The 24,469-nt window shown below is 43.7% G+C and overlaps 1 protein-coding gene across 3 annotated transcripts in view; it reads left to right on the top strand.

Moving 5' to 3' along the window:
• The window catches only part of KCNN2 (potassium calcium-activated channel subfamily N member 2), a 656,625-nt gene that overhangs the window by 458,274 nt on the left and 173,882 nt on the right, over positions 1–24,469 (top strand). The gene's annotated exons all lie outside the window — the stretch shown is intronic.

Genomic DNA, 24,469 nt, shown 5'->3' with positions numbered 1-24,469 from the left:
TAGTCTGAATTGTCGCACTTGTAAGAATGCGATGGTTAGGTGTTGCCATTGGCAGCGTTGGCAGGGTATGGGTGATGCATGCTGCAGTGGCCTTCTAAGAAGAGCCCTTGCACTTCATTTTTTTTTTTTACAAATTAAGCACTGAGTGAATGTACACTGAATTACTAGAATTAAACTAGTAGAACAATAAACAATCATCTGGTTCGTTGATAGTATGTTGGTATCGACTGTTATTCTTCATAGCCTAGCTTATAGCGGGTATTATTTCACATCTGGCTCCCTTAAGTCACACCTGCATTATCTCTATCCCTTCCAAAAAGAGGCTTCTTAAGCTCCATATATAAAATCATGCTGGTTGAAGGGGACCTGCTGGTAACCCATGCCTCATGCTTTGAAAAGGTCTTCAGCGAACTTGATCATTTAAACCCCTTTTTCTTGCTTCACTGTAAACAGACCCCTATGTACCATCCCCGAACGACCCTGAAATCAACCCATGAAAATGTACTTCTCTTACCTCCTTTAAGCCTTTCGTGTTTTGGAGGCAGGGTCTTTCACCATGTACGTTTTCATATATAGAACCCTAATATAATCCCCTCTCCTTCATATATATATACACACACGTATGGTATGTATATAGATGTGTACATGTTGTGGCTCATTAGCTGCACACATTATTAATGTTTGACCTTTTGTTTGCATGGTTTAGATATTTGCTTTTTGTTTAAAAAGGGAACCATTTCACCAAAGGACCTGCTAGCAGTTAAGTGGAAACACAGCATGTGGCAAATAGAATGTCAAAGAATCTTCATGCATAGTAGCATTGTACCATTTATGTGCAGAGTGTCACTTTCTGCAGCGGAGCCCATTAGGTCAGCTTGGTAATGTGCCTACAATAACAAATCTTCCCGCCGTCTACTAAGGGTTGGGTGGAAGTCTGCCACCTGACACTGTGAACCAAACAGTCCTGTTCAGCATGGCTGACCCACCATTATAAAGGATCTGAAAACACTCTCAACAAGCAAGGGAATACAAAAGGTCTCATTTTTTTTTTAAGTTAGAGCTATAGGCATTGTAAATGGCAATGTTTTTTACCTACCAAGGAAGGAAGGAGGGAGGGCGCCTCGGGGGCAGGGGGGCTGACTGCCAAAATACTCTTTTGAAGAGGGATTGGCCAAAAGTAAACCAAACAAGCAGAGACTTTAAAAACAAGAAAGAGTTGCACAATACACATGAATAAAAACATTATCACAAATGATGACAGTGTGCAATGTTCATTACACATTGTGAGGTGTGCCTTTGCAGTTTTAACAGTGAGTGTTACCATCCAACTAAAGAGTAATCAGTTGAACGACCAGGGAAGGGTAAACAGCTGAGTTTATACAGAATAGAATGTGTATCAAGTAAACCTATATTTCTACAGAAAATGCATTAAAACTCTGGCAAACCCAGAAAGGTCCAAAATTAGTGGTTTACATATTTAATCCATACCTAAAAATGATCTCTGCTGCTTATTGACAAAGCAGAATGTGAAACTAAAAAACCTGGGGTAATCTCCACTTTCATGTTTGACCCATAATGTGCGATCTGAGGAAAATATTTTATTTCATTGAGCCATCTTTTACTTGGTTATCACTTATGGGAGCACCTTCAAATATGTAGGTTTAATGATTGTGCTGCACAAAAACCTACTGTATTTGATATATAATATGATGCTCTATGTATAATAGGAATCTACGCCAAGTATTGGCTGTACATGACAAGTGAAGCACCTCTTAGTTCACTAATGGCATTGTTGTAAGGAGGAGGACATGAATGTTTCCAAAGAGTGCATCTTTATACCTGGCAATTTTAATAAAAGCCACTGAATGCAGTGAAATCTGATTTACTAAGATGAAATGCTTTGGCAGGTTAAACAATTAAGAAATACTCTTTTTAGGTCTCGGCTAGTAACGCGCTGAAAGCGCGTTCTCGCCAGAGAACTATAGTCGGCGTCTCAGCAGTCTGAGAACGTCTAAGGGAGACAAGACCTGGCCGCGCGCAGCGTTTCCCCATAGGATAATGTTGTGCGCGCGGCCAGGTCTTGTCTCCACAGCATTGCATGGCAGACCGGATCACGTCGTGTGCCTCTCTGGAATGCAGGGGGAGTCTGCAGAGGGGCGCGCGGCACAGATAACAGCACTGTGTTGTTTTTTTTCAATTATTGTGGCCAGACACGGGCCGCGATAAGTGAAAGCATATGTGCGCGTGCACCACGTCTTTACAATAGCGTCTGTCTGGACTAGCTGTCCGCAGTGCAATTTAATCCACACAACATGGCGTAATCTGTAAGCAATCAGCCCTCTCCAACTGTTCACTTTGCATAGTAGCATGTAGCGCCACTCCCCGTTATGGACAATGAATTCCTAAGTACCAGTCCGCCCCATCTCACGCAGCGCACTGCCATTCCCGGTGCGGGAAACAGACACTCACAAGATAACATCGTACCACAGATTGCAGAATGTTAAATATGAACATCTTGCTCACGATGCAACTGCATTTCTGATTCTCCATGCCTGGTGCGTTTGTCACGACCCTTCAAGTTAAATATTACCTCACTCAGCGTGTGCGTTTTACACTCCAGTACCTTCCAGAACGTAAGGTAATTATTTTTAAGACAAGGAAACGAGCTTTGGACGTGGTCTTGGTATAGCGGTTATTGCGCAGGGCTGCTACAGGGAGTAATGTTTGGCTTGTACAGCAATTAAGATAGCTCAGTGGATTAATGTTTCTGAAGCAGGCATCTGCGTGCAATCTGCAAGTCAAAGGTTCCTTCCAGCCCAGGTGCGTTTACACAACCATAGACTCTTTACCAAGGGGCAGATTCTCAAAGTTGGTTTACTTGAATACATCAAAATAAAGCATTTCAAAGTCTACATGCAAAACCTGGTACGGGGTCGGTTTAGATTTGCCTGTAAAAACGGCACTTAAGAGTGCATAATTTCACCAACATTTGCAGTGATCTCTGCATTCTTGTGGGACAGGCACTTAGAGGGGATGGGGTATGCATTCTCTGAGAGAGTTAGGGGTGGGAAAGAAAGGAAAGACAGCACCCTCGGAGTTATGACTTTGTGGATATTCGCAAAGGATGCCGGGCCATTCCAATTACGCAGTACTGGGGTTAGTGTGGGCAAGGGTGTAGCACAACCCCATGTTATAATTGTAAGTGAGGGATGGAGTGACATAAAATGTGCCCGGTCTACTTTTTACATTCACCACTTGCAATGCAAACTTCTTCTCATCTTCTGAATTCTTTCATATTACTCTTCTTTGCATGTGTGAGCTAAGTTTAGCTTTTCTAATCGAGACTGTTTAGACAAGGGGACCTGCTTCAATATTATTGTAGCTCATGACTGCTTCAGCCTGGGATTTTCTTTCTAGGTCAGCCGGGGCAAACACACGTAAAGTTGCTCAACTATTAACAAACACCTAACTGAATACTTCAGCCAGATCCATAAGCTTTGTCAGCACACGTGTCCCCCCTTTTTAGGTCTCGGCCTAGAGGCTTTCAAAACAAAAACATTAAAAAAAATAATGTCATTAGCAATGCCAATGGCTCTAACTTTAACAATGCCGAGACCTTTGCATTGTAAATGCTTGTTTTAATTTTGAAGAGACCTCATGTGTGTTGCATGAATTACATTACATTGCATTGTATTTTAATTGGATTTATATAGATGTTGCTACCCCTGACTGGGCGTTGAATGTCTTTACAGCTTCACAGAGAATACATATGTGCGTATATACTTTTGTCTACAGACAGCAGTTAAACTAAGAGAGATAAAAAAAAGTTGGTAAAAAGCGAATGCGGGTCGGCGGTTTTCAATTGACATATTGTACAGCGACAGTCCTTTCTGTGTGAAGTATTTTTACATATATATTGAGGGACGTAGGACAAGACCTTGCACAGTCAATGACAATAATTTCCGGTGAAAGTTTGGGTAAGAGTGGTTATTTTTCACAAATATTTAGCAGTTTATATATTTTAATGCCAACCTGCGAACGATTGCAGCTGCTTCCTCATGAAGCAGACACACTGAACTGTCAGTGCTATTGGCCCTAAAAATAAAGTCAGCACTAATCAGGATTAATACTACGCCGTGCTCTCTGAATAATCTGTTATACAGGATTAACAATAAAAAAGTATGCTGAAGTCCTGCACCTTATGGTGAATGTCATCGCTGGGGCAATATTGCCCTTGGGATGTGTTTTGAAGGAAAGCACAGACTAAAACAAGTGTTGATGCTGCATTTACGCAATAGCATGCCAGTGCATCTGCACTTCAAGGCATGGGGGAAGGAGCCGACTGCAGAGACTGATTGCAGCTGTGCACTGCAAAGCCCAGAAATAATATTAAACACTGAAATACCATTCTTTGATATATAAAGATGCGGAAAAACAGGGGGAAGTACATCATGTGCTGGAGATCTGGCAGCAACCTCCCAGGGTGGCGGGTGTAGATACCGGGTTCATGCCACAGGAGGCAGGAGCCCACAGCTCGCACCAGAAACCATGCTGGCCTCCTGACATTCTCAAGAGAGATAAAAACAAGCATTTACAATGCAATATTCTCGGCATTGTTAAAGTTAGAGCTATTGGCATTGCTCATGACATTTTTTATTCATGTTTTTGTTTTTAAAACATATAAATAAATGGCATTGTCATTTACAATGCCAATAGCTTAATCTCTCGCAAATGCGAGACCTATTGCATTTGCACCCACACACAGAGCCACACACAGAGCCACCCCACACACATATACAGAGCCACCCACAGTCGTTCACATAGAGCCACCCACACACAGCCACTCACACACACACACAGAGCCACCCTCACACAGAGTCACACACACACACAGAGCCACACAGAGGCAAGAAAAAAAACGAACAGCAGCAGGGAACAGAGGCAAGAAATAACAAGGGCAGCTCCCCCCAGATACAGAAATGTATTCCCAGGTGCTTTGTGAGTTTGCAACCGCCTGCCCCAGCTACAGGGCAAATTGACCTAAAAAAAACAGGCAGTCTCACCCCAAGGAGGATGGAAGCAAAAGAAACTAGGAGTGAGGGATGCGGAATGAAGACCAAGGAACGAGGGATGCAGAATGAGGAACTAGGAGTGAGGGATGCGGAATGAGGACCAAGGAGTGAGGGATGCGGAATGAGGAACTAGGAGTGAGAGATGCGGAATGAGGAACTAGGAGTGAGAGATGCGGAATGAGGAACTAGGAGTGAGGGATGCGGAATGAGGAACTAGGAGTGAGGGATGCAGAATGAGGAACTAGGAGTGAGGGATGCGGAATGAGGAACTAAGAGGGAGGGATGCTGAATGAGGAACTAAGAGTGAGGGATGCGGAATGAGGAACTAAGAGTGAGGGATGCGGAAAGAGGAACTAGGAGTGAGGGATGCAGAATGAGTACCTAGGAGTGAGGGATGCGGAATGAGTACCTAGGAGTGAGGGATGCGGAATGAGGAACTAGGAGTGAGGGATGCGGAATGAGGAACTAGGAGTGAGGGATGCAGAATGAGGACCAAAGAATGAGGGAAGTGGAATGAAGAACCAGAAGTGAGGGATGCGGAATGAGGAACTAGGAGTGAGGGATGTGGAATGAAGACCAAGGAATGAGGGATGCGGAATGAGGAACTAGGAGTGAGGGATGCAGAATGAGGACCAAAGAATGAGGGATTGAGGAACCAGAAGTGAGGGATGTGGAATGAGGAACTAGGAGTGAGGGATGGGGAATGAGGACCAAGGAATGAGGGATGCGGAATGAGGAACTAGGAGTGAGGGATGCAGAATGAAGAACCAGAAGTGAGGGATGTGGAATGAAAAAATGCTGGCATTGATGCTGTGCCTACATGGGCTCTTCTGGCATGACATGAAGCCGGGGACAGACAGAGGACCCGCTGAATCTCAGTGACCTTTGCATGCACAAGGTGTAATTTCCGCCTTGTGTGTCACTCCCCCTTTTGTAAACATTTGCCCTGGAGGGAGCGCCTCGAGTTTAAATCTGCAAAGGATGCAAACTGCAGTGCTGAGAGAGTGCGCGAATCAAATAAAAAATGTAGTGGCTGCATTTGCCTTGCATTGCAGATAAAAAAGGAAAATGAATCACAGCGCACACCGGGTACACACTGCTCTGAAAGAGCACACCAACAACTGCACGACATTATCGCAGTGTGCACTTGAATTACAATGTACAACCAAATACTAGTGATGCGCACAGATACATAACCCCAGCATGGCAAGCAGACAGGAGCTGACAACTAATCGTGCCCGTCTGCAGACTTTGCAGATGCTGTACCTGGAACTACAAAGACAGAGCGAAGATGATCAGCTGTGTAAAGCACAAAGACAATTCCTACGCAGCGGCTGTAGTACAGATTTGTCACCATGCAAATGCACAGTATGTAAATGTAAATGTATGTATGTAAATGTATGTATTGCGACTCATATAGCGCACGTATCACCCGAAGGTATCAAGGCGCTTGCTTAGGGAACCCGTCCTGGTATTCCCCTGTGAGATACCACGGCAGGGTATCCACAAGGTGAAAGCCAGGCATCCCACCGCGAGGGGCCGTAGTGGAGATTAAGCAAGCTATTGCCCAGAGTCGCAGAGTGTGACCCCGTGAGTCGAGTAGGCACCGGAGCGAGAATTGTTGAGTCCGTGGAATTTTTTAGCCCGAGACCCGCCGAGGCGGGGAATCGAACCCTGGTCCACGGCCGATTTCAGCTTCCGGGTCTGCCGCCTCTAACCACTGAGCCACGCTTCTCCACCGAGTACACGTAGCAAATGTAAAACAATGGCAATGTACAAACTTTGACAATGTACAAACTTTGCCCTGCAGACGTACGTTATGGTACGTTGAGTGTTTATATGCATTATAGCCACAGCAAAAACTCAAGATGCAGAGGCCTGGCAGGGCTCACCGACAACAACTGCACGGTATAGGTACTGCAACTGACATTAGATATATAGTTCACGCACACTGTAAACGCACAATTACTGTAAAGAAAACAAACACAGGTTTTGCCGAAACACAAACCGCGCAACAATACACAGCCAATGTAAACACTGTCACAACGCCGCTTGGTCAGATGCACAATCCTAACAACCCACGCAGAGTAGAAGCCTAGCAAGGCACACCCAGTCGTTGCTCCTCAATTAAATTAGCTGCTCTCTCGCATACCATATAGACTGTGCTACGAACGTGTGTGTAATGAAGGTCTGATAAGCTGCGCGGATGTACAATGTTGACTCGCGGGCAGGTAAACTGCCCTGAAGCCTTCACACTAATCAACCTACAGGGGTCATACAACTGCACTGCTGGCCTTCCCGCAGAGAATCACTACCCCGAACTGACCTCCCGAACCCAGTCATTTGGCCATCAGCTGCCGTGCAAACCCTATCTTCCCAGCACCTGAATCCTGCAGTGACGGTACAAGAAGCTGGTAGAAGGGCACGGCTACAAATCCCAAACCCCAAGTGACACAAACTACCTGGCCCAGAGATACAAAATCCATTTGGTGAATTAGAGAATCCTTGTCTTGGAACTATCGCGAGATCAGTACCTGAGTCTTAGCATCGCGCGAAGAAAGCTAAAGACGTCATCAACAATGAATGAAACTAGACCGAATATGCTACTTATCGTATGCTTAAAAGGGCCAAGAGGGTGTTAGATCTGGAAACTGTTGTATGAGGTCTTTGCACTTTCCGATGAATGCAAGCAATTTTCCCGAACGCGAGTCGATGAACGGGAACGATTAGTACAAGCAAGACAGAAAAAAATATAATTATGCAACTTAATGGCGAGATACATTCATTTATACTGCTAACTATTTCCAATTTGCATTTTCAGTAATCAAACGAGTGGTTATTTGCAAGTCTATTAAGTTAGGTGGGCGGGGGTTGTTTCGGGCTCTTTTTTGTGGGGAGTTCGGGCTTTTATTTGGTTTAGGTCTGAGCCGAAATAATGCTTCTTGGTTAATGAGATGAGGGGCGGGGCTTAAAAAAAGAGAGCAAAACGCCCCCGAATCGCGTCAAGGCGGGCCCTGAACTGAGTGACGCTCCTCTACTCCAATGGCTGGCCAGCATTTACGAGGCCAGCCAATGGAGAAGAGGGGCGTGTTCAGGCCCCCATACTAGACAACATAAAATCTCGGACTCCTCCCACTTCGTGGGACGCTAGTCCGAGACCTAAAAAGTTACAAATTGAAAAATAAAGGACTACTGCAGCTGTCTGTCAGTACCACCAGGAAAGGATGACAGAGTGGAAATGAGGAGACTGGATTGATTTACCACAGAATAGCACTCGCGAAGCTGTCAGTGGCAGGATCACACTGATTTAATGTACCAAAAACACCTCCCCACTTATGGGCACTGAAGTTCAAAGCCAATGTAAAACACAGAATGGATGCCTTTCTGAGCTGCAGTCCAAGGCTGAAAGGGGCGCTGTCCAAAGAAATCACACCCTATTCTGCTTACTGCACGACTCCAAAGAATGCAAAGAAACAAGATGAAACCAGGCACACAGATGTGGATGGTTTGGTCCCGGGGGACACCGGAGAGCGCACGAGGAAGTCCCTGCTTGTGCCCTGGTGGAATGGTGGAGTTCACACTCAATTGGAGTGTAAAAGTGACCCATCATTAAGAAACTAATGTTGAAATAACAAACTGCTTTTTGTGTGATGCAATCATTTATTTTGGGTGTGCTGCTAAACTCATTCATCATCATACCATTGTTTGCCAGCTTATATAAAGTCTAAACTTGTATTCCTAGTAGGATACTGATAGAGTGAGAGGGAAAAGTACTATAGATCATGCATAGCTGCCAAGGTTTCAGATTGCTATGTGTGACATTTTCATAATTTAAGTGTAATTTTGAGTGACATTTCAACAACTATGAGTGACACTTTCTTGCAAGCCAGTTCAAGCAATGAAGACGAGGGTAACATAAAAATAAATATCAGGAATTCCACCCATTTGAGCAATGTGACTGCCCCAGGAAAAGCAAACTTTCATAGCATGGGAAGTCAGTGCAACAGTAGGAGATCGGGACTCACACTATCGCTGCCACATTTTCAGATTGGTTGTGTCACATTTCCATTGTTTCAATGCACTTCTGAGTGGCATTCAACGGCAAATGAGTGAAACTGAGAGTGACATTGAAAAAGATAAAATACAAGAAACTTCAAACTATTGAGCAGCTAGGTTTATCTCCTTCTGTGCTCAAGACGAGCCCAGCTCGTCATGAGTCACAGCGGAGCTGTGCTCATGACGAGCTGGGCTCATCATAACGGCTGCGCTCCGCCCACGCGCGATTGATTCCCCGCCTGTGCGGGTGAATTAATCAGTGGGCGGACTCATAATGAGTCCAGCTCGTCATGAGCACAGCTTCACTATGACTCATGACGAGCTCACGAGCACCGCGGCGCCGTGCTCACCTCCACGCCCCCCCCCCGCACCGTGGGGGAATTACCCCCGCAGCGAAGGGGTTCAAAATGACTTGAAACAAATGCAAAACTCCTGAAAACCGCTTTCTAAGATGACCATTATGTTTGTCTCAATTAAGTCAGTAGGTAATTCTGCTGCGTCAGCCAGTATAAACTTGTTGTGAAAACTGCACCACATCGCTGAAGATGTGTTTTGCATATGTCGCTCTCTGCCCCTTTAAGCTTGCTGCTGGAATTTTTTTGTAGCAGAAAAAATCATCAGTTTAACCCAGCTCACCCACCTAATCTAGCAGGCCCACAAAGAGAAAAAAATGATCATCCCATTTACTGACCTGCTATCTCGAGACTGGATGGCACTGGTGGCAGAACAGCAACGGAAAGGAGAGCTGCACCTGCAACATCCGTGTCTCAGGGGTCAAATCACCATGGTCTCACTGTCTGCTGTACCCAGTGCATGCTGACAATACCACGCAGGCGAACAACGCACATAGGGCTAAAATGGCGTCAGCCCCTCCTCCGTAGTGGGCTGCCTGGGCCCGCTGCAGCTCAAGCTGGGGAGAGGATGTGGTCCGTCGGCTAGACTGCTGACTTTGGTGCTGGAAACTGGGGTTCGAGCCTCGGGGTCACGTCCACATCCTGTGATTCTGGGCAAATCACTTGCAGCCAGATTCATCATCGGCATGTTTTGCGAGTCTGTAATAGCGAATCATAAGGAATCGCTATTACAGACTCGCAAAACGGGATTCATGTAGAAATCGCAATATTTATTGCGATTCCTACAGCTTCCTTATTTGCGATTAGCTAATTGCTAATCGCAAATAAGGAATAACTCCCCATTCATTCCTATGGGCCTAAAGGCCATAGGAATGAATGGGAAGACAAATCAATGTGCGAATCGCATTTTGATTTTGCGATTTCAAGGGTGCAGGGGTGTCCAATGGACACCCTGTTGCACCCCTGAAATGTAAATGTAGCCTGATGTTGCGCACACACATGTCCAAAGGACATGTGTGTGTGTAACATACCACTTAGAAAAATGCACTTAAGTGCATTTTTTTAAGTTTTCGCTATTTACCACGAAGTTGCACTTCGCGGTAAATAGTGGCCAGAAATAGCGAAATCGCAAAAAAAATGGTTAATGAATTGCATTTAAGGAATCTCAAATAGAGATTCCTTAAATGCAATTGCTCGCAAATATGCGATTTCGCAATTAGCGATTTTTGCATTTGGGATCATGAATCCCAAATGCAAAAATTGCGCTCGCAAAGGGCCAGATTCGCAGGATCTGGCCCTTTGCGAGCCGAATTTCCTTTGATTAATCTAGCTGTTAATCTCCCTGTGCCTGAATGTGTAATGTAAATACAGTGCTCATGTAATGCACTCCAATACCTTCGAGTCGAGTTCACGCGATATAAATATGCACACAAAAAAAAAGCTACTGTGGGATTGCCTGGGCAGTGTCTGGAGTCTTATCTCCATCGCTCCCGAGTTTTTCACAGGTCTTTAAAGACCCTTTGCATATTTAGATACCTTTTGTAAATTGGTTACCGAGGATTAGTATTTTTCCTCTGGTTCCAGTACCTTTACTGCCTTAGTGTGAGCATGCATTTTATGAAAATGAATATTAAGTAGGGTTGCCAAAAGAAAAATGCCAGTCTTGTGTTCTTTAAAGAGCCTGCAAAGACCTTGTCTTTACACTAAATAGGGTTATAAATAAAAAAGTGTGTATTCATTTGTAATGTGACTTTTCTGTCTTTGTTCCCTTTAATTATCAATCATGGATCATTCAAGCAGGATTACAATGCAATTAAAAGTGCTTTCTATTTATATTTGCTGTTTCAAGTATGCACAGATAAGTGCTGAAAATATGGCTTTAGGAGACTGCTTATTTTTTAACTGTCTGGGAAATCCAAATATCGAGCTGGCAACCCTATTCATAAGACTGGACGTTTGTTGCAGGATCAGCACATTATGAATTTCCTCCACCCTTGATCCCTGATTAATGCCATAATAGCAATTGTTTAACTTATATCTGAAACTCTACACCCCTGTCAGTAACAAGCAGAGTTACTTCAAGTGTCTGGGAATGCACCCTGCATTCAGAAAACTTCCTCCTCATTCTCGGCCTTCACTTTCACGCTCACCCTGCACTCACAGCGATCACACTGAACTTATACTGAACACCATGCACTCACACCATTTCGCTGCTCACAGTGATCACTCTGTACTCACAAGGCACTTGTGCTGTTCACCCTGTACCTCACCCTGGAGTCAAACGAGCATAATACTCACCCTGCACTCATGTGACATTTAACTCACCTGTCCCCCTCACTGCTAAATCTGCAATGTCACTCAAACAAGCCCATCACTAACCATGCATTAATTTGTCCCACTCTGGACGTACATCCACACCCAAATTCATATGGCCACCTCACTCACCCTGCAGGCAGTTACTCCGCATACCCTACTCTCACACTGGTGCATCGCTCACCGTGCACTCACATGGGCACTCCTGCCACCCACACAGTGCAGTGGGTTAATGTGCCTGCTACAAAGAATGTGTACCATGCAGATCACAGAACTGAGTGTGAGTAAACTATGAGTAAACACTATAAAAGAGGTGCTATAGAGAGATGAGGTGCATTGTTGGTGAGTTGTAGTTAGGAAATCCATGGAGAAGGAGGAAATGGGGGCACCAAAAAGACTGTTGCCCCAGTATTAGGGCCAGCCTTGGGAGGGAGTGTTACCCCCCTAGTTGTGCCCCTGATACCACTTGACACAAGGGCAGTAGTTTCAGCCCCATTGAAGATCCAGGCCGGCCCGCCTGTTCAGTGCCAAATTATCTGCTGACTCACTCACTGACAGTACACTACCCCTACCCTCCTGTCCAGGGCACAGGTTTCTCTACTGTGCAGTTCTGGGGTCAGGAGGGGTGAAGTGCAGCTCTCGGTACTCCAACATGTTCCTACTGCTGCACAAACTCCTCCTGCACACCGATCAGTACACAGAAGTAACCGCTCCTGATGCACAATAACATCTCACTGCACAAGAGTTTACTTGTGCAATTAAATATAGCACGGTAATCCCTAATGTGATTTCATAGTGCACGTGCACTTTGCAGCTGCATGCTCTCTAATTCTACTGTGGCAACGGTAATGCATGCACTCGGACTCCTGCTGAACCCAAGTGCTGTCGCTTGCAAACCAAGCCTAGGGCTCCTGGGGTAATGCACTAAATCTGTAGGATGGTGCCCTCGCCTCGCTGGAGACGGGGCCGGCCCCTCTTAGCATCAGCAGCAAAGGGGAGAGTCAGCAAGCCCATGCCAGCAGGAAATTTAAATTAACAAGCCCACCTCTATTAAAAGAAGTAAAAAGAAGCTCAAGACAAGCATACAGGTGATGTTAATAATTAAATAAAGGCGCACAGTGAGTGCAGTTTGATGCTGTCAGAGGTGGGAAGGTTCTACTTTAGAGGCTATGCAAATAAGAAAGAAATGTAAGGGTGCTGTAAATAAATAAAACAAAACCACCACAAATGCCAATACTGATGATCAATTAACTTGCTTAACCAGGCGCAAAAGCGATAAGTCAATGTACACCATTATTAACCAATAATATTTATTATTTTAGAACTTGATTCTTTTTCCGAAGAAATGAACGTCACATTTTTCATACAATGTAGAAAAATAGAACAATGTAGAAGAAAACACCACATCTAACAATTCAGAAAATTATACATAATTAAAGAGAAATTAGCCTATATACACAAATCTCAACCCATACTCAAATGTATCACAACATATCCATACCAACTTCTACATTCAAAACACATTACTCATTCATACTGGTCATCACACACATACACATATTCGTAGCTCCTTGTTGTCCAAAGGGATACTTTTCTTCTCTATTGGTGGACCAAGGAGCGCTCGCCACACAATGCAAAGATCTAGTAAATTGACTTAGTTGTGCAATAAATCATTTCTACACGTAACTAATACATTCAAAAGAAGACTTTTTCCAACTGCACAACCAGCTGAATATTATTTTGATTGTGCGATTGTTTGGTATCCAACAAAAAAAGGTATATGCGTTTCGAACCCCCTCAATCCTGGGGTTCTCCTCAGGACCAAAGACAACTATTTGGTCAATCCCAAAGTGATCAATGAAGTTTTTCAACCAAAAAACAGGGTAGTCAGTTAAAACAAGGGGCAGGTGGCATGGTGTTGAAGGCGAATATTCTTTCAGTGACTGCAAACACCAGTGTCTGATTCCTGGTGGTTTGATGGCATTTCTCCTTAAACGTGTTCTTTTCTCTTTTAGAATCACGGAGCTTAACGTCGTATTTGAACTCGATGTCCGCACTGTTTTTATAAAGTTCTGTTGATTGGTTTGAGTTCTTGCACGGTTAGTGTTGAATTACTTTTGCTGCTGCGATGTAGCGGGCGCATCAAAGTGCACGCGAGCTCGGCGATGCTTAGCTTTTGCCGGGACCGGTTCTGGCAGTTTAACCTGTGCATATGGCATCCATTCTTTGTCGGTTATGACGAGCTCTCCTGCGTGTGACTCTGTTGATGGCTTTCACGAAAGCCATCAACAGAGTCACACGCAGGAGAGCTCGTGGTAACCGGTCCCGGCAAGAACTCGAACCAATCAACAGGACTTTATAAAAACCGAGCGGACATTGAGTTTTGTGTATATAGGCTAATTTCTCTTTAATTATGTATCATTTTCTGAATTGTTAGATGTGGTGTTTTCTTCTACATTGTTCTATTTTTCTACATTGAATGAAAAACGTGACGTTCATTTATTCGAAAAAAGAATCAAGTTCTAAAATAATAAATATAATTGCTTAATAACAGTGTACATTGACTTATAGCTTTTGTGCCTGGTTAAGCAAGTTAATTGATCATCAGTATTGGCATTTGTGGTTGTTTTGTTGTATAAGGGCTCAGCCTTACTGATCAGAGCCACACCCATTGTTGTTCTTTCTTCGTAAATAAATAAAGGCGCACAGCGAGCCTGCTCCATGCAGTTTTGGAGGTGAGAGGGGTGTGCTTTGCAGGCAAGTTGTAAGAAACAAAAACAAGAAACAAAAAACTCAGCAGACCGCAAGGAAGTGAATGAGCCAGGAAGATTTGGAGGGTGAGGCCCGGCGACACGGAGAGGAACTGAGTACAGTAGTCTGCTTGTGGGAGAAATAAAAATAAAAACATGAAAGTGTGGGTCTAGTGCAATTTCTTGTTCTTGCAGTTTTACATAGCACAAATTTGACCCATAAACAACAGTGCCATGGGGGAAATGCACATGGACGAACACCTGCGTTTATAGATTTTCACAATGCCATGTAACAGGAGGAAATCCAATTGGAGAGCTAGTAGGAGGGGGGAGGGGCCATCACACACGGTAAAGTGTGATGGCCAACCAAAAAGTTCTCTGAGTGAAATCTCTGGAAAGAGAGCTAAGCACACAAAGGAGGGACATTAACACAAAGGCACCAATAAGAAATCAGCATTTTAAATGGTACATGAAACAACCAATGGCAATTGGTGGGTGTGCCAGAGCCCATAGAAGAGAATACAAAAGGTCGATCGAGGCTCGAACTAAGAAAGCACTGCTGTCCTAGTGCTTGTAGGATGACATGTAAAGTGACTGCTCATACACAAGCACAGTAAATGCTGTACAACTCTTAGCATGATTACTGATTTTAATATCCAGTTAGGTCTCGTTAGGAAGTCTAATCATTGTTTGTCTGCAATCGTATGTGGTTGATAGTAATACAACTAAACAGTTTATGTTGAGAAGTCCAAATGTTTCTATAACCACAATTTTCCTTTCATTTATGCAAAGTAACTACACATCTAGGTATTGTATTGACTTTTTTTGTTCAATTAATAACCTATCTCCTTTTTCAAAAGTGACTTCCCAGATTAGTTCAGCTATAGTGTGTCTTCTCAGTAAAAATGTACTAAATGAATGCAAAAGATCCACGTTCCATAATGCAGTGCATAGCCATTCATATGTGGAGTTTAGCTTGAAGTGGCCTTGTAGTATAAAATGAGCATTGCTAATTGTCATGGTTGCATTTTCTTTACTATCAAAACGTATATTATTATTACTGTCCACTTATTTTTACATACTGTTTATTAAGCCAGGATTGTGTATCCTCCCAGGGATGGTCAACAATATTTGATGTTCTATATGATGAAATCTTAAAACACAGTTGGTCTCAATTGTACAACTTTTTCTGCGCTCGTCTCAATTAATGTTAAAAAGTAGAATTTTGTTTGCAAATGTAAAATCCTGGTTTATTCATGCAAATGTGCACATTTTATTTTAGGATTATCTACATTTGCTAAGCTCCGTAAGGGGAAAGAAATGGGAAGGAAAGGTATTTTTAAAGGGGTACAGGGGTGTGGCATTTTGGAAATGGACAATGTACATAAAACTATGGAAATCTAAATGTCTTATAATGAAATCCATGTGTCCTACTTGCTTTCTTACTCAATTATTTGGGCTATACAAATCAATATAGACACTGGTTCTGTCGGGTATGGTACTTGAATCCTTCAGCAAATGAACTAAATTCTATTTTAGGTACAATTTATAGTCTTCTCATTATTTAAGACAGAGCTCCAAACCAGGAGCTTGCTCACCACATAAATCCAACATCAAGAAAATTCAAGGTATTTATTCGTTTGTAATCTATGAGTTGATTTTTCATTCATAAATGACCCTCATGCATATCATACTTTTTGTTAGAACTTAATTACAATTCATAAATATTTTCAAAACACGGCGCACAACAATGGAAAGTGATTATAATGTGACATAAAGTGAAATAGTGACATTCAAACGTGTGCATATACAAATCAGTGAAGAAGGGAGAAAAAAAATCTTTTGGCCAGTTTCCAAATCTAGTTAAAATTATCACAGTAATCCACTTCAATTGGATGTCATGAAACCGGATATTCTGTACTGATCCACTGATATTAAGTTTGTCGACGTTTCGACCCTATGGACGCCTTAGTTATGGGTCTATAACGGGTCTTCTTCAGGACAGGGGGCTGTGGTAAAGGCGCCAGAGGGCTTGCGTAAGTTGAACCCAGATTAACGATCTAGAAGTTATTTCGTCCGTCTAGGATTTTATCCCTTAGTTGACACAATGGTACCCAACGGAATTTCCAAAGGAGTGCAGAAAACCCATGGGGCTGGGAGTAATTGAATTGTTCATCAAGCACACAGACGTCGTATTAATCAGAACGTCCAATAATCAAATTCAAAGGTTCCTACATCGTATTCCAACACACACGGTGTAAATCCGGTATGCAACTCCTAAGGGTTCAAGAGGTTCAGACTGCCGTAATAATCAAGCGTTCTATTCTAAGAATTATAGTTTCTTGTTTGGAGTCAGTCGGCGTGATCTGGCATCCATTCGTTTCTTCTTCCGTGTTCGAAAAGCGAAAGGGTCGCCCCATGGTGATATATACAATTATTTGGGCTAGCACAGAAACATTAATAGAATTTAATTTTATTTTAATGAAACAAAATGATGACCCTCAAGGCAGGGAAAGCAACACAGAACCAGTGGGCAGGAAGGAAGGCCTCCTTCGGTGATGCTATTCACATAGGAAAAGTTGCTGAAGCAATTGGGATTTTCACAAACGCTGGCAAGTGTGATGCATCTTCCCTTGCACTTCACTGCGGCATCCAAAACCTAACGCAAAAAATCGGGTATCAGAGCGCTTTACATAGCACCAGTTTCGTATGTATATTTATTGCTGCTCTATAACAGCCATTCCATATGCTCTTACATAGGGGATGCCTGATTCCCTTCTGGCAATAGATTGGAGCCAAGATTTAAAAAAGCACTTCCAAGGTAACTTGGTCCAATCTTTGGTAGGCAAATAATTCATATGTGGGCTTTATGGCACAGGGACATCATGGTACAGGTTTTACAATTTACACATTGACATTGTTTGTGTAAATCATCTGATGTCATGGCAACATTATTTGTATCACAGTTGAGTTGAAAAGAAGTGAAACTTTAGGGGCATGAAGGACAGTCATGTGAGGCCTATGGTGAGGAAACCACGTATGACAGGCACCCAAAGTAACTTTCATATGAGGCTTGTAAGAAATTGGGTTACCGGTTGAGGGGGTGAAACCCTACTCAATCAGCAAACATAATCCTTGTCAAGGTGAAGTCACAAGCGAACCCCAAATTAACCTGTGCTCAACTCTCTGGTAGCTTGGCACAAAGCAGTCAGGCTTAACTTAGAGTCAACATGTAAAGTATTTATGCAGCACTGCAAACATCAATAAAGAGAAACGCAAGACAAGTAAATTCTAAAACCAATTTGGAAAAATAGAAAACATAAATAATTTAAGATCAAAATATAAAAATCCAAACAGTAGAACCGGAGATAAGCAATTGTAAAGATTTAGGTGAAAATAGTGCCAAAAAGCACAAAGCGCCAAAATGGGTTATCCAGTGGCGCTAGACTCAGACAAAGTCACAAGATCAGGCTGAACATGATGGAATGTGAACCAGATACAGGGACCAAGTGAGGCCTGCTGGATAAGAGTACCTCAAATGCTTGTTGCTGAGCATTGCAAGATCCCGCATTCAGAATGTCGCACAGCCAAGGCGATGGGAGGTCCTGGTGTGAAGATGCTTATACCCAATTAGCTCTTTTTATTTATTTGTAAGTCCCTAGTACGGGGGTACTACATGTACCCGGGGCCTATAAATTAAAAGCTACTAGTGGGCCTGCAGCACTAATTGTGTTACCCACTTAAGTAACCCTTTAAACATGTCTCAGGCCTGCCAATGAAGCCTGTGTATGCAGTTTGAACCGCCATTTCGACCTGGTAAAATAAAACTTTTGCCAGGCCGAAACCTTCCTTTTTACTACATTTAAGTCTCCTCTAGGGTAGGTCCTATACTGCCCAGAGGGCAGGGATCAATGTATTTTAAAAGTTGTACATGAGCTTTTAAGTTTTACATGACCAGGGAACAAAAATCTCCTACATTTGTTTTGACTACTGAAAGGCCTACCTCTCCCACAGGATAATATTGTGTTAACTTATTACATTTAATATATGCTAGCGCTCAGTTGGGAGCAAGTAGGAATGACAAGTTTGGTGTCTAAAGTTGTGGTAAAGTTGAATTTTCCCAATGCTGAAAATGCCACTTTTAGAAAGTTGGCACTTTCTTGTCCTAACCATTTAGTGCCTACAGCCTGTATCTGGATCCCATGGCTAGGTGTAGCTGGCAGTTGGTCTTTGTGTATTGCTCCGCAACAGCAAGACGAAGGGGGAATAGGTGTTGGCAAGATGGGCCAACTCTGACTTGACAGCATGGAGGAACTGTCACCTTCCACAACTGCACATTACAAAACATCTGCCTGAGCACACTCACAAAGAGTTTGACTCTAGTCTTTATAGCCCCCAGACAAGCTGGGTCGAAGGTAGAGAGGAAGGGAATTCCAAGCATCTCTGGGGCAGGGGCTCAAAAATCTTCTCCTCTTCAAAGCTGGCACCATGTATAACTATTGAACCCTCAGACCCAACTCTTCAGAACACCTCTGGGCCTGTGGGAGACTCTGAAATACTGCTTTGCTGCTGTGCCAGAATGATTACTACTATTTTGCCCTGCTGCATGAGTGAAAAGGACTGGACCTGCATCTTGAGCCGAGGACCACCAGCGTGACTCCAAGGACTAGTTGGCTGGCCTCCTGATCAGCTCCTGAGGGACAGAGAAGGCTCAACCTGCCTTGATCCTGCCTCCTGGACTCTGTCTGCTGTAAGTCCCACCCCCCAAGTGGTGTAACCCCAGTTCTGGACACTTGGAAATGGGTCTGAAGGTGTTCTGCCAGCCCAAATGTGATCCTGTGAGCAGAACCGCCGCTGCACGATGCATCTCTTAGCAGCTGCATGAGAATCCCCTCTGAGCTACGCATCTCCAATGCAGGACCTCGCATCTGCATCCGCAGTTAACCTGGAACCACCGCTGAGCAATGCATCCTCGATGCAGGACTTTGCATCGAAAGCCCCTCATCAACTGTATCCTCCAGAATGATTCAGGATTCCGCATCAAAGCCCCTCAGATTCCTTGAAACTGCCTCAATGCGACGCATCCTCGACGCAAGATTTTGCAATGCTCCGCAACTAGAATGTAAGGTAGTTTGTTTAGCGGTCTTAACTTAGTCCCTGTATCCAGTGTGCACTCCATCACGTTCGGCCTGAACTTGTGACTTTGTCCTGGTCCAGCGTGACCACATAACTACAGTTGGCACTTTGTGGTTCTAGGCACTATTTTCACTTAAACCTTTCAAATTGCATATCTCAGATTACAATGATAGAATTGTTCTCATTTTGGTCTCAAATAATTTATTAAATTTGACACCATTTTTCTAAATAGGCGTAGAATTTTCCTTTAGTAGCATTTTCACTTTGAAGTGCTGCATAAATACTTTACACATAGCTTCTAAATTAAGCCTTACTGCTTTGTGTCAAATTCCCAGAGCATTAAACACAGGTTAATTTGGGGTTTGCTTGTGTTTCATCCTGACCGAGATTGCGGTTGCTGTCTGAGTAGGATTTCCCCCCACACCCAACCAGTAACTCAGATTCATACATTATCTGTACCAGGTAATGTTTATTATCATAGTCCGCTAAGTTATCAGAATTGCCTAGACAAACAGACCGCCAGAAATGTTTCATTTCAGATGAATCACAGTCCTAGCTTACTGCACCCCAGAGGCAATTCACGTCATCCGCTTTGTGCCGATAAACATTTCCACACAGCACCGCCTTGACTTCTATCACTTTACATTGACAGGAGCTCCCGTTGATTTCTGCTGGTGTCCTTTCCACGCAGATGAAGGTTGGCTCGTGGCTTTTAATGATGAAGAGACCATATTTTCTGCATAGTCTCAATTGTAGCCTAGTAATATTCCATGAGGCTACTTTTTAGGTCGAGCAGACCTGCATTCAATGCGAAGCATTGATTGCTGTCTGCTTCTAGACCTATTGTCAGCCGTATTTGGGAATGTGGACACGAGAGGGGCACAAGCGCAGATTTGACCTCGTGGGCGCGCACGGCGCCGTGTCCCTCTCGTGCCTCATATTCCCGTGCGCACACAGCCAGCCCCCACACCCCTGCACACACACCACACAGGCACACGTACACACGCTGCCGCCCCCCCTCCCACACACACATACAGACACGCACGCATACACACGCCGCCGCCCCCTCCCACCCCCCCCCCCCCCGTTTAGTAAGGCTATAGGAATCATGTAGCTCAACACTGACACCCACCGCACATCTTCACATCCCAATATTCGTTATTCGCGTCTGTAAATAAACACACTTTCTTTCAGCGCCTATGAGAGAATCTAACATAATTTGGGAATGATGCACAATTGAAAAACACACCAATCGCTTCAAAAGGCACAACGGATAGGAATTGACCGGTAGTTGACTACAGCTATAATATGTTGTTGAATGGTAGGAGCGGTCAGTAAACTTCATTTGTAAGAGACCAGCATAATAAACGTAATATATGTGCTTTTCATTTTACAAGGAAACAGTTTAAAGATCTGATGTGTTCACTCTCTAGTACGACTGGAGTGTAAGAAAATTAAATCGGATGTCACCGTGACTGCACCCCGCGTGTATGTATGTAGCATCTCCGCTCATTGACCAGACATGCGAATCTGATTAGTCATTAATATAAAACAGGTCATCTGTTTAATATATAGACAGCAGTGCTATCCGCATATCTAGTTTACAGGAAGCGTGGATGACAAACCGTAAATGCTAAATAAGCGCTACAGCTGCATATTGCGCTATAATGCTTTTCCAAAAGAATTGTAAAGCCATTTTATTGTGCACATATATTAACGTGCAGACGGGGCACAGAAAGGTAAAAACCTGTATACTGGTCATGAAATGAAAATATGTGCATGTATTTAATCAGTCTGAAGTCGTTAAAGAGTCAAAAGGTGCTATGGGGACATGAAGAGTCTATGTTGTTATTCGAACGAAAAACAAAATGGCGACAGAAGATTCCCCCTCCCCCTCTAGACTGTAATCATTTCCAAATAACGGCTTTCTTCTACCGTGCCAGACTTTCACACGTACCTGGGTCCGACCAGCCGAGGGAGAGGCTTCCGGGAACACTGTCCCGGGGCGGGGAGGCCTTTCAGGGACAGAGGATGAAGGCGGATTGGCAAAGCTGCCGCTATTTTTTTTTCTCCCCGTTCTCCCCCCCCTTGAACTCTTCCCTGTCTCTTGAGTAGTCTCTCTTCACTGTTGTTCTCCCTCTCCGTCTTTCCCAACGGCAATACAGGGAACAGCGCCGCGCGACGGCACGTAATGCAAACAGCTGAGTGCGATGGCACGCATAATTAGCGTAATACGGTCGCGAGACTGGTGCGTGGCAGGGAAGAGAAGGCGTGGCGTGGAGGGATATTAGCATAATTAAATCGAAAAAGAGGGACCTGCGGGATATATAACTTGGGTGCCATCTTGTATTGGTTATGATTGTTGTTTAACCTAAAGGGAGTTGGAGGAAGTTGCTTTACGTAAAACCGTGCTGATGTTTTTACCAGGCCAACATCATCGCCATAGTGAAATGGGTTTCCTTATTTACCTTACAAGAATAACGTGGTGGGAAAGGGGGGTAAGATAGTGTCCATATTTTAATAGCAGTCTGTGACCAAAGGATTCATTTGGGGCATGGATAAAGTGCGTGTCCGTGCTACTAATAGGATGAGTTGGTTTATAGAACCAAGACCGGACTGTTAAAGATCTACACGTAGCGCTCGAGCAAGTTAGAAATCTGTCAGCCGTCAGTGATTAGGTTTCTCTCCATATATGTTCTTTCAATTTTGAAACCAAATATGTGCAATGGGCTCATTATTCACCGTTCCTTATGACCTCAGTAATGTCACTTTTAATCCTGTCAAGAAATCAGTACCAACTTTGTTTGCATAGGGACTGGTGCTTTAGTGTTGCCATTTCTGGCAAAGAACAGGATTCTCTGTCACCCTATTTCGGCGGTGCTCATTTTAATAAACACAGATGGTTGAAATACTGCATCTTTCCTGGGTTTCGAACCTGTGACCTGCAAATTACAAGCCTTAGCCATACACACTCAATCAGTGAGGTGACTGTACGGCATAACAAAGTGACTGATTCTGTGCAACACTGACAATAGGAGCTGAGCTGGCTTTGCAGGACACTGGGTAAAACAGTGATTTGGAAAGTATGGAATAAAAGCCATTGTTATTTGTAATATCAATACATCAAAGTCACGTAAATACAACACATATTGCATTACAAATGCTATAGGTGAAACATTTGCAAAAGTTAAAACTATTGGCATTGTAAATGACAAAGCTATTAATTTTGCTATTTTCAAAACCAACACATAAATAAAAAAATGGTCATTTACAATACCAATAGCTCTAACTTTCCTAATGCGAGACCTATTGCATTGCAAATGCTTGTCTATCATACGATTGTGGTTTTCATGCACGTTATGGTGTGAGACAGCCCATCACATAACACAATTTTTCTAAAATCTAAAATCATGTCTCATGCAATTGAGTGAATCAGTAACATGTAAACCTTTTTATTGGGATGTGCATGCTTATGTAAATTGTCACGAGTGTGATGCTTTAGATAACATGGAGAAGTGTGGCTCACTGGTTAGAGGAGGCAGACCTGGAAGCAGAGGTCAGCCCGGGACCAGGGTTCAATTCCCGGCTCGGCGGGGTCTTGAGTCCTAAAATGTCCATGGACTCGACAATTCTCGCTCCGGTGCCTACTCGATTCACGGGTTCACACTCTGCGACTCTGGGCAATAGCTTGCTTAATCTCCACAACGGCCCCTCGCGGTGGGATGCCTGGCTTTCACCTTGCAGATACCCTGCCGGGGTTATCTCCAGGGGAATACCAGGACGGGTTCCCTAAGCAAGCGCTTAGAAACCGCTTGGTGATTTGCGCTATATAAATTCCTGTACATTTACATAACATCATCACAGCGTTTTCACCATAGTTCTATTCCTTTCTGAACCATATGCAACTTCCTCTTCGTTACAGGATTACAGCAGGGAGATAATGGCAGGGCAGGTCGTTGTAGGCAGTTTTCTACTGGACGAGCACGGAGGAGGCGGGGCAGTGACCTGGAAACAGTAGCCCGAGAGGAGCAGCAGGCACTGAGGGCAAGTGTTAAGGAAGGTGCGCCTGCCATAGCATGCAGGGAAAGAGTGATGAGGGAGGATGTTACAGTGAATGATGGTTGGCCAAGCCAAAGTGCAATTCTCCTATATTTCCAAATAGCTATTTGTTCTAAGAAATTGTGCCTTTCTGAGTTTTCAGCTGCTTCATGATTATTTTCCCTACCCTATATGTGGGTAATATGTCAATTTTCACAGCAGTCAACCATCTGTCATTAGGTCCGCTTGAAAGCACCTATGGTGAATCACACAGAAGACTCAGAGATCCATTGCTTCCTATTCATATATAAATTAATACAGCTTAAACCCTATTTAATGAATGTTATAGATAAAAACTATTTAATGATCAGTTTGTGTTAATAGTCTTGCCTAGACGCACATCAGAAGCATTTTGTCTATTGACAGGTGTCAAATTAACCATACTGAATTCAGAAATCCTGAAACGCAGCCCTGCATGCATGCAGAATTCCGGAGTGCAGTAAAGAATGAGTCGCCAGCTGCTGCCGCCATTTTCCATGCTTTGGCTAGCCTGAGTTGCCATTTCCCAAGCACAACAAGGAGTGAGTGGCTGTGAAAGAGGAGGGTGGAGGGCTTGCTTTTGGTTTTGTATAGTGCCGTTGTTGTGTAATATGTGGTATCCCCACGATATCCTGTATCCCCTGCTCTTCGGCACTTTTCGGAAATGAAACTCAGCCCGGGCAGGTTCAGACAGAAGCAGCTGATCACTGCT

The sequence above is a fragment of the Lissotriton helveticus genome, chromosome 2_1 (genome assembly GCF_964261635.1).
Source record: "Lissotriton helveticus chromosome 2_1, aLisHel1.1, whole genome shotgun sequence".
NCBI lineage: Eukaryota > Metazoa > Chordata > Amphibia > Caudata > Salamandridae > Lissotriton > Lissotriton helveticus.
Note: the sequence above shows the minus strand (reverse complement) of the source record. Positions and strands in the feature narration are given on the sequence as shown.